This window comes from Vigna umbellata, chromosome 7 (assembly GCF_029865625.1).
Source record: "Vigna umbellata cultivar VRB3 chromosome 7, Vumbellata_1.0, whole genome shotgun sequence".
Classification (NCBI taxonomy): domain Eukaryota; kingdom Viridiplantae; phylum Streptophyta; class Magnoliopsida; order Fabales; family Fabaceae; genus Vigna; species Vigna umbellata.
The window spans coordinates 6,431,284-6,443,541 of NC_142171.1; the positions used below are offsets into that span (position 1 = coordinate 6,431,284).

General features: G+C 35.3%; 1 long non-coding RNA gene across 1 annotated transcript; it reads left to right on the forward strand.

Moving 5' to 3' along the window:
• Positions 1 to 7,814: 7,814 nt before the first annotated feature.
• LOC148195028 (uncharacterized) lies at positions 7,815 to 8,440 on the forward strand. The gene is made up of 2 exons (XR_015780569.1): positions 7,815 to 8,004; positions 8,278 to 8,440. It is a non-coding gene; the product is annotated as an uncharacterized LOC148195028 (long non-coding RNA).
• Positions 8,441 to 12,258: the final 3,818 nt, after the last annotated feature.

The window sequence follows — 12,258 nt, forward strand, 5'->3', positions numbered from 1 at the left end:
CTCAACCTGCATCACCTATTTCCATCATGTGTAATGTTATGTGGTTGAATACAAAGTTCTTAAATAATTAATATCCGCCTATTTATTCAATCTAATTATTGAACAAATATATTAAGTTTTCTTTTCATTTACTTATTATTCAATACTATATCTTATAAAATATTGGTACAGATTTGTGTTAAAATTTTATCTCCAAATTATCTTCTGATTGAGTGTAGTCGTGCTGTGGACTTTCTTGCTTTTTCATGTTCAACATTGAATATAATATAATATAATATAATAATAATAATATAACAGTGTGAATGAAGTGTTACTCTTACTTTTTCATATGAGCCGGAGTGATTAATCTTATTATTACTCGTTTTGGATTAATTTATAAGAAAAAATCATGTTTATTGAATTCAAATATTAGTAAATTTATTCTCTAAAAAAGTCATTTAATATTTTTCTAAAACCATATATCCGGATTTAATTCAAGAATTTATTTTCAATATGACTAAGAGTCATTAAAGAATATATTCATATATTATATTAAAAAAACTTATATGAAATTAATTAATTTAGTATATTGTATGTGTATAAAAAATGTATTATATTATGTGAAATTAATTCATTTTTAAGTAGGAATGGAAATAGATCGAATTGGACACAAATAGTGCATAATTCTAGTAAAAAATTCGATGTTTATCGTACCTGTTTAAAAAATACTCATAATTTTTCTAAAATTCACGAATATTCATGAATATCTATGGATATTTAAAAAAATAATTAATGGATTTTTAAAATAAAATCTAAACAAAATTACAAAATAAAATATAATGTAAATTAAATTAAATTTTAATTTTAATTAAATTTAACTTAATGAAATTTGAATTAATTTTTTTTTTGCGAATAATATATATGGATAAGGTAGTATGATACTCACACTCGACTCATTTATAAGTGGGTATCAAATTTTTTGTTACCTATTACTCGCAGTTACCCATTTGAAGTATTTACTTACTACTTGTAACAAATTTTATCCGCAGATATCCACATACATGAATATTTTTGTCATCCCTAATCATTAGCATCATAAGATTCTTGATAATAAAGTTGTTGATCTGATCTTCATTTTCCATATTCAAATTTCACTAAATAAGTTAAGTCATAATGTATTAGAGACTTGACTTTATATTGTCTGCTTAGTATCTCATTTGATACGTATGGTAAGTGGAGTTATAATCTATTTGACTTTCAATAGGTATCGTCAACTTAATTTGTCTCGTAAGCTCAATTCATCGAGGCAACTTGGTTCATTTGGTTAACTTAATTTGTCTCATTAATTTGATTCATTTGATCAACTTGGTTTGTCTTGTCATCATTGTTTGTATTGTTTTGTCTACCTATTATCTATGCATTCCTAACAAGATTTGCTTCAACTCATAAACACATGTTAGACAATATATATAATCAACAAATTTATGATTGACATATCTTAGACTATTTCACAATATCTAATTAGGACATTCTTTTGTAGAGTCTAAAGGATTTTTAGCATAAATTTTAGACATTAAATTTTAATCATTTTATTTGAATAAATTATTTTAGTTACTACTTGTACCGTCATAGTCGACCAAAGATTAACTTGAAACTTAAGTCCATCCTGTATCAAAATGTCTTAAAATTGATCTAATTGCATGTGTTAAAGTCATTAGGTTAAGGTTAGGAAATTAAGTCCAAGACATTAGGAAGTTGATCGCCCTAAAGTCAACCTAGAAAAAAATATTAGCATGATGTCTTTGGGTTGGTGTGACCCAAGAAGTTAAGAAATAACTCATGAAAAATAAGTTTGTACTAAAGAGTTGGGCCTAAACCTTTAATAAAGTAGGTTTCATTTTATTTCCTATATAGGAGATATTTTACCAAAAGATGAAAGGGAACTAAATATTAAAGAAGAATATGGATATCTTATTCTCAATCTTCTTAAAGAAAGTAAAGTTTTGATGACGATAAAAAATGAAGAAAAGTTGAAGACTTAATAATAATAATGAAGATTTATGGGGAATTGTTGAAGAGCTACATATTAAATAACTACATTAAAGACTTATAAATTTAGTTGTTGAAATCATGTAATATATGTACTTAATTAAGGTAGTAAAAATAGAAGGTTAGAAGTCAAAAGGTTTACTGAGTTAAAATAAAGTAATGGTTTTTATAAAACTCTATTTTTTAAGAGAAATTCAACACCCTCAATCTCTCATCCTTCTTGATTTTGTCCAACAACAAATATTATGTGTTATGATATAAATAGGTTTAAGAACTTGAATTTTCTGACTTAAAGTAGTGTTAACTTTAAATTAGACCATTCATTCTTTGTTTATTTTCTGATTTAGAATGTTTAAGTCTAAACAAAACACTACTAAATGCAAAATTTCTAGTTTATCTTACAAACATTAATAAAGTAATTCACATAGTTGAAATCCAAAAGAAAATAGTCTCATTAACATTATACGAGGAAACCAAAAACAAAAATAGTTTTAGTTTCCATTGACTTATAAAATTTTACATTAATGTCATATAGAAAATAATTTACATTAATATTGAAGAAAAAGAACACCAACTTACATATAGGTAAAAAAAATAGTTTCATTTGTTGATAAAAATTCAAATAAAGCATTGGTTAAAAAATAAAAATAGTCCTTTCAATACTATGAAAAAAAAGCACACTAAGTTTCTTTTGTATTGGGTTGCCGAGTTACTTCTTTGCTAAATATCGTCATGTAAGTTTTTTTTTTTTTACATGGTACTCGAAAGACAAGTTCCTTTGAACTTGGCATTGGTAAACCATTTTACCTTTTTATGCTCGGGCACTATAATGTCAGGCTTCTTTTGTGCTCAGACACCGAAATGTTGTGCTTTTCTTGTATTCTGGTACACACCGAATTTATCTTGCCACCGAGATGCTCTTGTACTCAGGTACTAGGACGATGAGTTGTTGTTGTACTCAAGTATTGGGTGGCCGAGTTTATCTTGTACTCGGCACTGGCACACCGAGCTTTTCGTGTCCTTTGGTACAAGAATGTCGAGTTTCTGATTTGTTTGGAAGGTTCATTCTTGCAGTCTTTTGCTTCAGTCCTTGTTCTTATAGGGTCATGTGAACCAACCAACCTCTTACATTGGTAAGGTGGATCCCAATCTCTCTTTAACCTTTAAGATTCCTCTTGTAGTTCACCCTTCTTAGACTATATGGTTGTCATAGAGATTAAGTTGTTTTTGGCGTTTAGGTTTTAAGGATCCTTCTAGGCTTGTGTGAGTTTATGCTACTCGAACAAATTTTAGCGACTTTTTCTTAAAATAATAGAAATGAAATTACTCGAGCTTGTACAATTGGGCTCATGTGGGGTGAGTTTACTCTGTTGTTCAACTTGTCAAGCTTGTACGCTCTATTATGTGCTCATATCCATTGTGTAAGCACTATGTTATATGTATTCTCCCTTCTTCTTTCCATTTGTACGCAAATAATTATTACATATTAATATTGTTCATTTGTTCTCCTCTTTTTCTCGTGCTAAGTCTTTTTCCATTCATGTAAATTCTTTGTCCATGCATGCAAAGTCTTCTTCTGGAGTGTTGGATTTCTTTGGTTTGTCATTCTTTCTCTTATGAAGGTTTCTTCATCAAAGTGTTTTCTTGCCGAGTTTTAGTAGCGAATGTCTCCCTTTTCCTAAAAGGAAGAGTGAGGATGATTTTGGCGGTTTGGACCTGCTCATTCACTTAGGGACACTCAATTGACGAGAGTTAGTGTTTTATGTCGAGTTGGCTCACATTTGTCTAATTTACCTCTATCTTTTTTCGGGTTATCTTGGAAAACAAGAATTTGCCACCACCTACTTAAAAAAAACATTTTTTTTCTCAATTTAAAATGATATCATGGTAGCGTACCTTATCGAAGGTGTCTTGTAGGTGTGTTGGATGGTCAACTACAACCATGGATTTGTAAACCTCCTTTGTTTTTCCAATGAGGTTGGAAAAATAGTGTCCATCAAGTGCAAGTAGGTTGCAGCTACGTTTTACAAGTACTACGCGTCTAGGAAGTTAACCATCTCGTACCCTATCATGTTATCCACAAGCGCTAGTTGTCATTGGTATTCTTTGACGTTGGTAAGCCACATTATATAAGTGATCTCTCTTCTAGAATCGGGCTCCAAGAGGGTTGTTCTTTTGTTTTCAACACTCTTATGACTCTCAAGATGGTGTATTGCCTACAACATATGACTCTCATTATATGATCAAATTTTCTCTTATCATTAAATGCATGAGCCAAGGTTGTCCTCTACAAGTCGAGCTCTATGGCCAAACTATATCCTCTATTGGCTAAGCTTTGATAACAGTTGAAAAACTGTTATTTTCATGCCTAAAATTGACACAAAAAGCAACCTTTACACTTAGAAACTATCTTGAAATCATGCTTTTATCCATATTTTCATAAATAAGAGAGTTGGACAGGTTTATGCTTGATTTCAGTGTTTTTGTGCAGGTTTTAAGGTGAATTTGGTGAAAGAAGTGAAGAAGGAGAGAGATGGAATCAGAAAAGTCAACCAGAAACCAGAAAAGTCAACCAGTCAACCAGTCAACCAAAAAGTCAACCAGTCAACCAGAATACGAAAAAAGTCAACCAGACGAGTTTTGGGCCAGTTTTATGCGATTTTATGATCTGTTTGGGCCTGGACCCGTTTTCTATTATTTTTATGTCCTATTTAAAGACCTAGATGTCTTAGGGTTGGTATCTTTGGCAGAAACAAAGCAAACACTCTCTCTTCCACCCCTTTGAAGGAGGATCTTGGATGCTCAGGCTACCTCTTCACCTTTCTCGGCTTTTTCTATCTCCTTTCATTCTTTCATTATTGTTCATCTAGGTTCACCATGAATATGGTGAACTAAACCTTGTATGTTTGTTGGGGAATCAATGTAATCTTTTGAAGCTCTCATATATGGAATTTGTGTTTGCATCTTAATCTAAGACTTATGCTTTCTTTCATCATTAGTTAGGGTTTTTCCTCTTTGCTTAATGCTTGCTTTGTTTAACTCATTCAATGCATGATTATTGATTTTGTCGATACGGGAACGTACGGGGAAGTCTAGATCCGGGGAATCTCTCCCAATATTATTAAGCTCCTGTGCTAAAAAACTAATTATTAGGAATGCTAGGAATTGTATGAACTCGTAATTAGGGAGAAGCCTTCTTGAAAGGTAATTTAGAGAGTGGCATTAACAATGATGACTTGAATGTTGAATTCCTAAAATATATGAGAGTGGATAAGATGAAATTGACCCCCAACAACATATTCATATATATAATTCATTGAAAGTGCTTGTCTTTTGCTTTTGCCATTGATCAAAACTCATGCATACATGTTTATTTTCTGTCTTGCATATTAAACTCCAATTATTTTGTTATTAAGTCTTAGCTAATCAACAAATCACATAACTAAACTAGGCCGTGAGTCCTTTGGGAGAACGATACTTGGTCTTACTGAGTTTATTACTTGAAACGATTCGGTCATACTTGCCGATTATTCAACAAGTTTGTGACATCATATTTTGGTGATCATAAATTTGTCCATCAAGTTTTTGGCGCCGTTGCCGGGGACTCGTGGTTTAACTGGTTAATTTGTGTGATTATTGATTATCTTTGACTTTAATTTTGAATTTCTGTTTTTATTTTCTGTTTTTATTTTTTCGGTTTTTATTTTATCTTATTTGATTTGATTTGATTAGATTAGATTTTATTTTATTTTATTTGATTAGATTAGATTTTATTTTATTTGATTTTATTTGATTAGATTATATTTTATTTTATTTTATTTTATTTGATTAGATTAGATTTTATTTTATTTTATTTTATTTGGTTAGATTAGATTTTATTTTATTTTATTTTATCTTATTTGATTAGATTAGATTTTATTTTATATTATTTTATATTATTTTATATTATTTTATCTTATCCTCTGAATCTTTTATCTTCTGAATCTATATCTTCTCCTATATCGTTTTTGTGCTAACAAATCTTTTCTAGGGTTTTGTTTTCTTGTGCATGCAGGAAGCAATTAGAACAAGGAGTAAGAAAACAACAGAACCTCTGCTTGAAGGTCTAGACGAGAGTAAACGGAGGAGAAGAATCCGAACATCTAGAGAACTTTTCCCTTCTCCAGAAACTCTCTTACAATCATCACCACAAGGTTCTGTTCAGAGCACAGAAAATATGGAGAACAACAATGTTAGAAGAACTCTTGCTGACTACACCAATATAGCTGGACCTCAGCACTTTAACAGTATAGCTAGACCTAGAGTCAATGCAGCTAATATGGAGGTCAAACCAGCACTGATTCAACTGGTGAAAAGCAACCAATTTAATGGGTTATCTCATGAAAGCCCATATGAGCACCTCACTACCTTCAATGAGATTTGCAACACAGTCAAGATTAATGGGGTGCCAGACGAAGCTATCAAACTTAGCTTGTTTCCTTTCTCATTGGGAGGCAATGCTAAGCTTTGGTTGAATTCTTTCCCAGAAGAAAGTTTCACAGAGTGGGAAGCAGTGGTCACAAAATTCTTAAACAAGTACTTCCCACAATCTAAGGTGACAAAAGGCAAGCAAGAGATTTCTTCATTTAAGCAGGGCATGGAAGAATCATTGGGGCATTGATGAGTCAATATTTTGTTCACTTCACTTTGTTTATTATACTAGAATTAATCGGGGAATTGTGCTTAAATGTCTGGTATTTTCCCATTTTTCCTAATTGTGCTTAATTTGATCAGAAATTCTTATTTTAATTAATTTGAATGATTTGAGCTAATTATTTGCATTATTAATTGTAGGGAAAATTTCGGAAATACAATTTGGGACATTTAGAGGCTAAATAGTAATCTGAGGAGGTGTGGATTTAAATTATGGGAGTGCACATGGAGATGGGCTTGGTTGGAGAAGCTAAGAAGTGGTGCTGGAAGAAAAAGAGGCTCACGGCCTGCACCCAACAGAAGCACGAGCGTCCAACACTTCAGCGCACGTCCAGCAGCTTCAGTACACGCCCACGACGAGCGTCCAGCAGCTTCAGCACACTCCCACGACGAGCGTCCAGTAGATGGCAAGCACGTCCTGATTTGGCTTCTCGCGGATAGCACGAGCGTCCAACACTTCAGCGCACGTCCAGCACGTCCGCACACATCCAGCACGAACGTCCAGCAGAGTGGAAGACAGCGCACGTCCAACACACTCCACAGCGCACGTCCGCACACATCCAGGCCGCACGTCCAATAGTTGCGGTCCAGCACACGCCCATTCTTTTACGCTCCCAGCTGATTCGCATCCAGCGCCTTCTTCCATTCAGCAACAGCGAAGCCACATGGGAAGCAGCGGTGCATCCAGTAGAGTCCAGGAGGCATCACGCATGAAGGAGCTTCACGGTCTAGCAGAGGAAGTGGTTTTCATTTTTCCAGAACTTGGTTTATGCACCTTTGGAGCTTTATTCCAGCAAGCACGTCCAGCAAGGAGAGCCACACGTGAAGGGGTGTCAAAAGCAAGCAAGGGTGTGATGGGCAGCTTTCTTAGGTGGCAAAAGAAGTAAGCACACGTCCAGCACACTCCACACGCATCCAACAATGTAGGGGTGCACTGTCCAGTGAGGCCCACCACGGCCCAAGGCCTGGGAAGCAGTTTTGGGGGTGCATCCAGCACTGATCCAGAAACGTGAGAGTCCATGGCAGCTTTCTTAGGTGGTGCGTGAAGAAAGAAGAAGCACACAACAGCAGATGTTGCGTTGAAAAGAGGGAGGTGCACGAAGAAGCCAAATGAAAGTTGGTCCAGAGGAATGGGCGAGAAAAGGGCACAAGTCATCTTTCATTTTTGGAAGTTAAGACCCAGCCGCCACCTTGAGAGGCATGATTATCTTTCACTGAGAAAAAAAAAAGTACTGGAAAGATGGAGGGTGATGTAGCTTGAAGTTCTTGGTGCCTTCTCCTTCGGTTTTGTACACTTTTCCATTTAAGCTTTTATTCATCTGCTGTTATCATCTTTGGATTCTATAAACTGCACTCTGTATTCTGTTTGTGCAAGTTGTTATTGTAATTTGAAGCTTTGTAATTTCATTTTTGAAGTGTTTCATTTCTTTTCATTTGTGTTGAATAGTCACGGCTGTGTTAGTGTTATTCTCCTTTCTTCATTTAGTTTTCTTTGATGCATTTGGGTGAATGTTTTTATTGTTCAAAGCTTGAAAGTTTCACGGCTGTCCAAAACAGAGAAAGAAGAATCACAGTACAGAAAATGGAGTTTACGGTTGATGCACTCATCTTCTTTGCTGTAATGTTTAATTTTCAATTTAGCTTTCTTGTTCTTTGTTGTAATAATTTCATGCACAATTTAATTTCTAAGCAAAGTTTGGTTTCAAATTCTGTTTCTAAATTTCCAGATTTTACTGTCTCTTTTTACTGCTGCAATTTAATTTCTGTTGTAATTTAATTTCAGTTGTTGTTTTCTGCAATTTAATTTCTGCTCTTCTTTATTTTTGCATGTTGATCATTTACTATAATTTTATTTTCTGTATTTTACTGCAGTGATTTTGATTCTGTTTTTACTGTTTTCTAAATTTACTGTTTTCTGTATTTACTATTTTCTGTATTTTATGTTTTTCTGTATTTTCGTTTTTTTTACTGTTCCAGATTTATTTTCACTGTTTCATGTTACTGTATTTTCGTTTTTTTTTACTGTTTTAATTTCATTTACTGTACCAATTTCATTTTACTGTTTTAAATTTCGTTTTACTGTTTTGAATTTTATTTCAACGCTTTTAATTTTTACTGCAACCAAAAAAAAAATCACAAACCCCCCACTACGTGTTTGATCTAAGACTGAACCCAAATTGGTCCTTGAGAGACGACCTAGGAGTCACTTCCTAGTAACTGTACTGCATTAATATCTGCAATCAACTTTTGTGTGAGGTGCGACCCTCTCATCAGGCATGCATGGGACAGGTATAAAAGTTTGTTACGTAAAACTCCCACGCATGGTTTTGAAGATCAGGAAGTAGTCTTAACTTTCCTTGGAGGACTTGGTTCACAAACCAAGATGATGCTGGATGCCTCAGCAAGAGGCAATATTAAATGGAAAACTCTAGAGGAAGCAACAGAGATTATAGAAAACATGGCTACTAGTGATAATGAGCTACACAGTGAGAGAGGAGCTCCTATGCAAAAAGGAGTCCTCCAATTACAGACACATGATGCCCTGCTAGCTCAAAACAAAATTCTCACTCAATAGCTAGAGACTCTGACCAAAACTCTAGCTCAATTACCCAAAGAGTTGAAAACTGTTGCACAGGTACAATCCCAGTTGTGCGAATTGTGTGGAGATGACCATATCAATGGTCAATGTGCCTTTCCAGTCGAAGTCGTAGAGGATGTAAACTACATGACCAATCAGTATCGTCAAGGGAGCTACAATCAGGGGTGGAAACCACACCCAAGTATTGGTCAAGGGCAAACTGGGCAAGCTGGTCAATATAATAAGCAGCAGCAGCAACCCACCTTATGGCAACACTTATCTATGCTTAATGAAAGGTCCATGAGGATGGAGGAAACTGAGTCTACCCAAAAGAGCACGGAAGCTGCTATAAAAAATTGGAGACTCAGATGGGGCAGATCACCAAACAGGTGGAAGAAAGGCCAAATAGAAATTTTGGGGCTAATACTGAGGTTAACCCCAGAGAAGAGTGCAAGGTGGTAGAGAGTGTTGATGATGAGAAAGTTGAGTTAGATACAGAAGAGAGAAGAGAAATAGAGAGCAAAAGCACTTTTCCTTTTCCAATCCATCAAGGGAAACAACTAGACTTCACAGAATTATTCAAAATGGTGGATAATGATGCACCTTGGGAACAGATTCTACAACAGATTACGGTTTACACTAAATCTAATGAAGAAATCTCTACAAAGAAAGGACGTAGAGATGATGAGGCAAAGGAGTGTATAACTGTTAAAAAAGAGTCATTCCCTCCTAAAGCAACAGACCCAGGCAGTTTTTCTATCCCTTGTACCATAGGGAAGAAAAGGGTGAAGAAAGCTCTTCTTGATTTAGGTTCAAGTGTTAACTTGATACCTTATTCTTTACTGGAGCAAATCGGCAATGTTAAAGTGAAACCTGTAAAGGTTAATATAGTAATGGCCGATGGATCTTCAAAGGAGCCATGTGGGATTGCAGAGGACATTATAGTTTGTGTTGGCAAACTTTAGTTCTTGGCAGACTTTGTGGTGATGAAGATGGAGACAGAGAAGATACCTATCATACTTGGAAGACCGTTTATGAAAATGGCCAGAGCTATCATTGATGTAAATGAAGGTATAGTAGTGCTCCAGGACAGAGAGGAGAGAGTGGTTGTAGACGTCTTCAAAGATGAGACGCAAGCACAGGAGGATGAAGCTAGTTATAAAGCTGCATTTCAAGATGCACCCATGACTAGCCATAAAGATGAAAATCTCAAGGTTGCAGGTAACCATTGTTTGTTGTTTCAGGTACACAAGGAAGAAAAGATTGGAAGAGGAGGAGAAATTCCTGGTGACTGGGAGAAAAGAAGATTCCAACTTGGCACACCTGTAAGAATCAAGAACAAGTTGTGGGTTGTGAAGGGCTTTAAAGAGAAGGAGATGATAGAGATAGAGTCTCCACATTCTAGAAGGACCAAAACAGTTCACAGGAAACAGCTGAGGAGTTGGTGGAATGACAACATCAACTATAAAGAAGGAACTTGAGCTTTACTGGGTCAAGCTAATGATGTTAAAAGAGCGCTTGCTGGGAGGCAACCCAGTGATTTAAAAAACTTTTAATTTTATTTTGGTTTGTAATTTTTAATCTGTTGAACATGATTTTGTGAATATTTTGCTGAACATAGCATCTACTGATGGATGCTAGGTGGTTAAGTATCTACTGAAGGATACTAAGTGTGTAACACCTACTGATGGGTGTTGATGAGAAAATTTTGCACCTACTGATGGGTGTTGGTAAGTTTTAAACACCTACTGATGGGTGTTGGTGGACTTTGGGTCAGGCTCGTGACGTTAAACAAGCGCTACCTGGGAGGCAACCCAGTTGATTGATTGTTTTTGTTTGTTTTATTTTAGTTAGGGTTTGCATAAGTATTTTAAGCATTGAATTGCAGGGAACCAGTGAGGGGCATGTCTAGGAGGCACGTAGGATAAGAAAAGAAGGAGAAGAGCACATCACGAAAGTGCCGCTGAGCGGCAACTTACCGCTGAGCGGTACTCTCGCAGATGGGCTTTGGTTACCCTTTAGCAGAGCCCGAGCCCATTAGGGTATTTTTATACCCTAAGCTGCGCAAATGCTTTTATTTTCAGGCTCTTCTCTGCACACACACTCCTACATACCTTTTCAAAGGTTCTCTACAACTTTTCCCTCATCCCTCTTTAGAAAATCTCCCTTCCACTCACTTGCTCACTAGTTTTCCATCTAAGTTTGGGGTTGGGAGAAAACATCATTGAAGGGGCTGATTTCTTCATTGTGGTTTACTAATGCTTAACAATGTATCTTTTGGTTTTGTGAATTATGTTTGATGCAGGGATGGGCTCCTCATCGGGCAAAAAGAATCAAGACTAGAAGATCCAAGAAGAGGAAGATACAGAGGACAACTCAGATTGATGAGGAGCTGAGATAGCATTTACGGATGAATGCTATCATATGCTTATGCTTTTGTTGGTTTAAGTTTTCTAAACTTATTTATTTTTCGTTTTAGATTAGGGTTTGATGTACTCTATTGGAAACCTGGTTTCTTGTGATGGTTTGCTATTAACTGTGATTGTGTGATAAGTAATGTTGAATGATGCTTATTGATTGATTGATGTTGAGATGATATGCACATTAAAATGCTTATACAGGTGATTCACAAGCTTTGTGAATAAATGCAGGATATCATGATTGTGGTTGTGGGATTAACCAGGATGTGTATGTCAAATGTGAATGAGCTTATATGTGAGGTTTTGAGCTCCAGAGTTGTTATGTTTGAATGCTATTACTTTGAAAGCATGAATGATTTTGCCCAGGTTTTCTATGATTGAATCAATTGCTTGTTTTGCATCATGTGATCAAGGCCGTTTGTTGGAACCCTTTTTATTGGCCAAATTCATAAAGTTAGCCCACTAAAAGAGAACACTTTGTGTTCTATCCTTTGAACCCTTAGCCTTGAACATACACTGAAACACTTGATTGAAAATCTT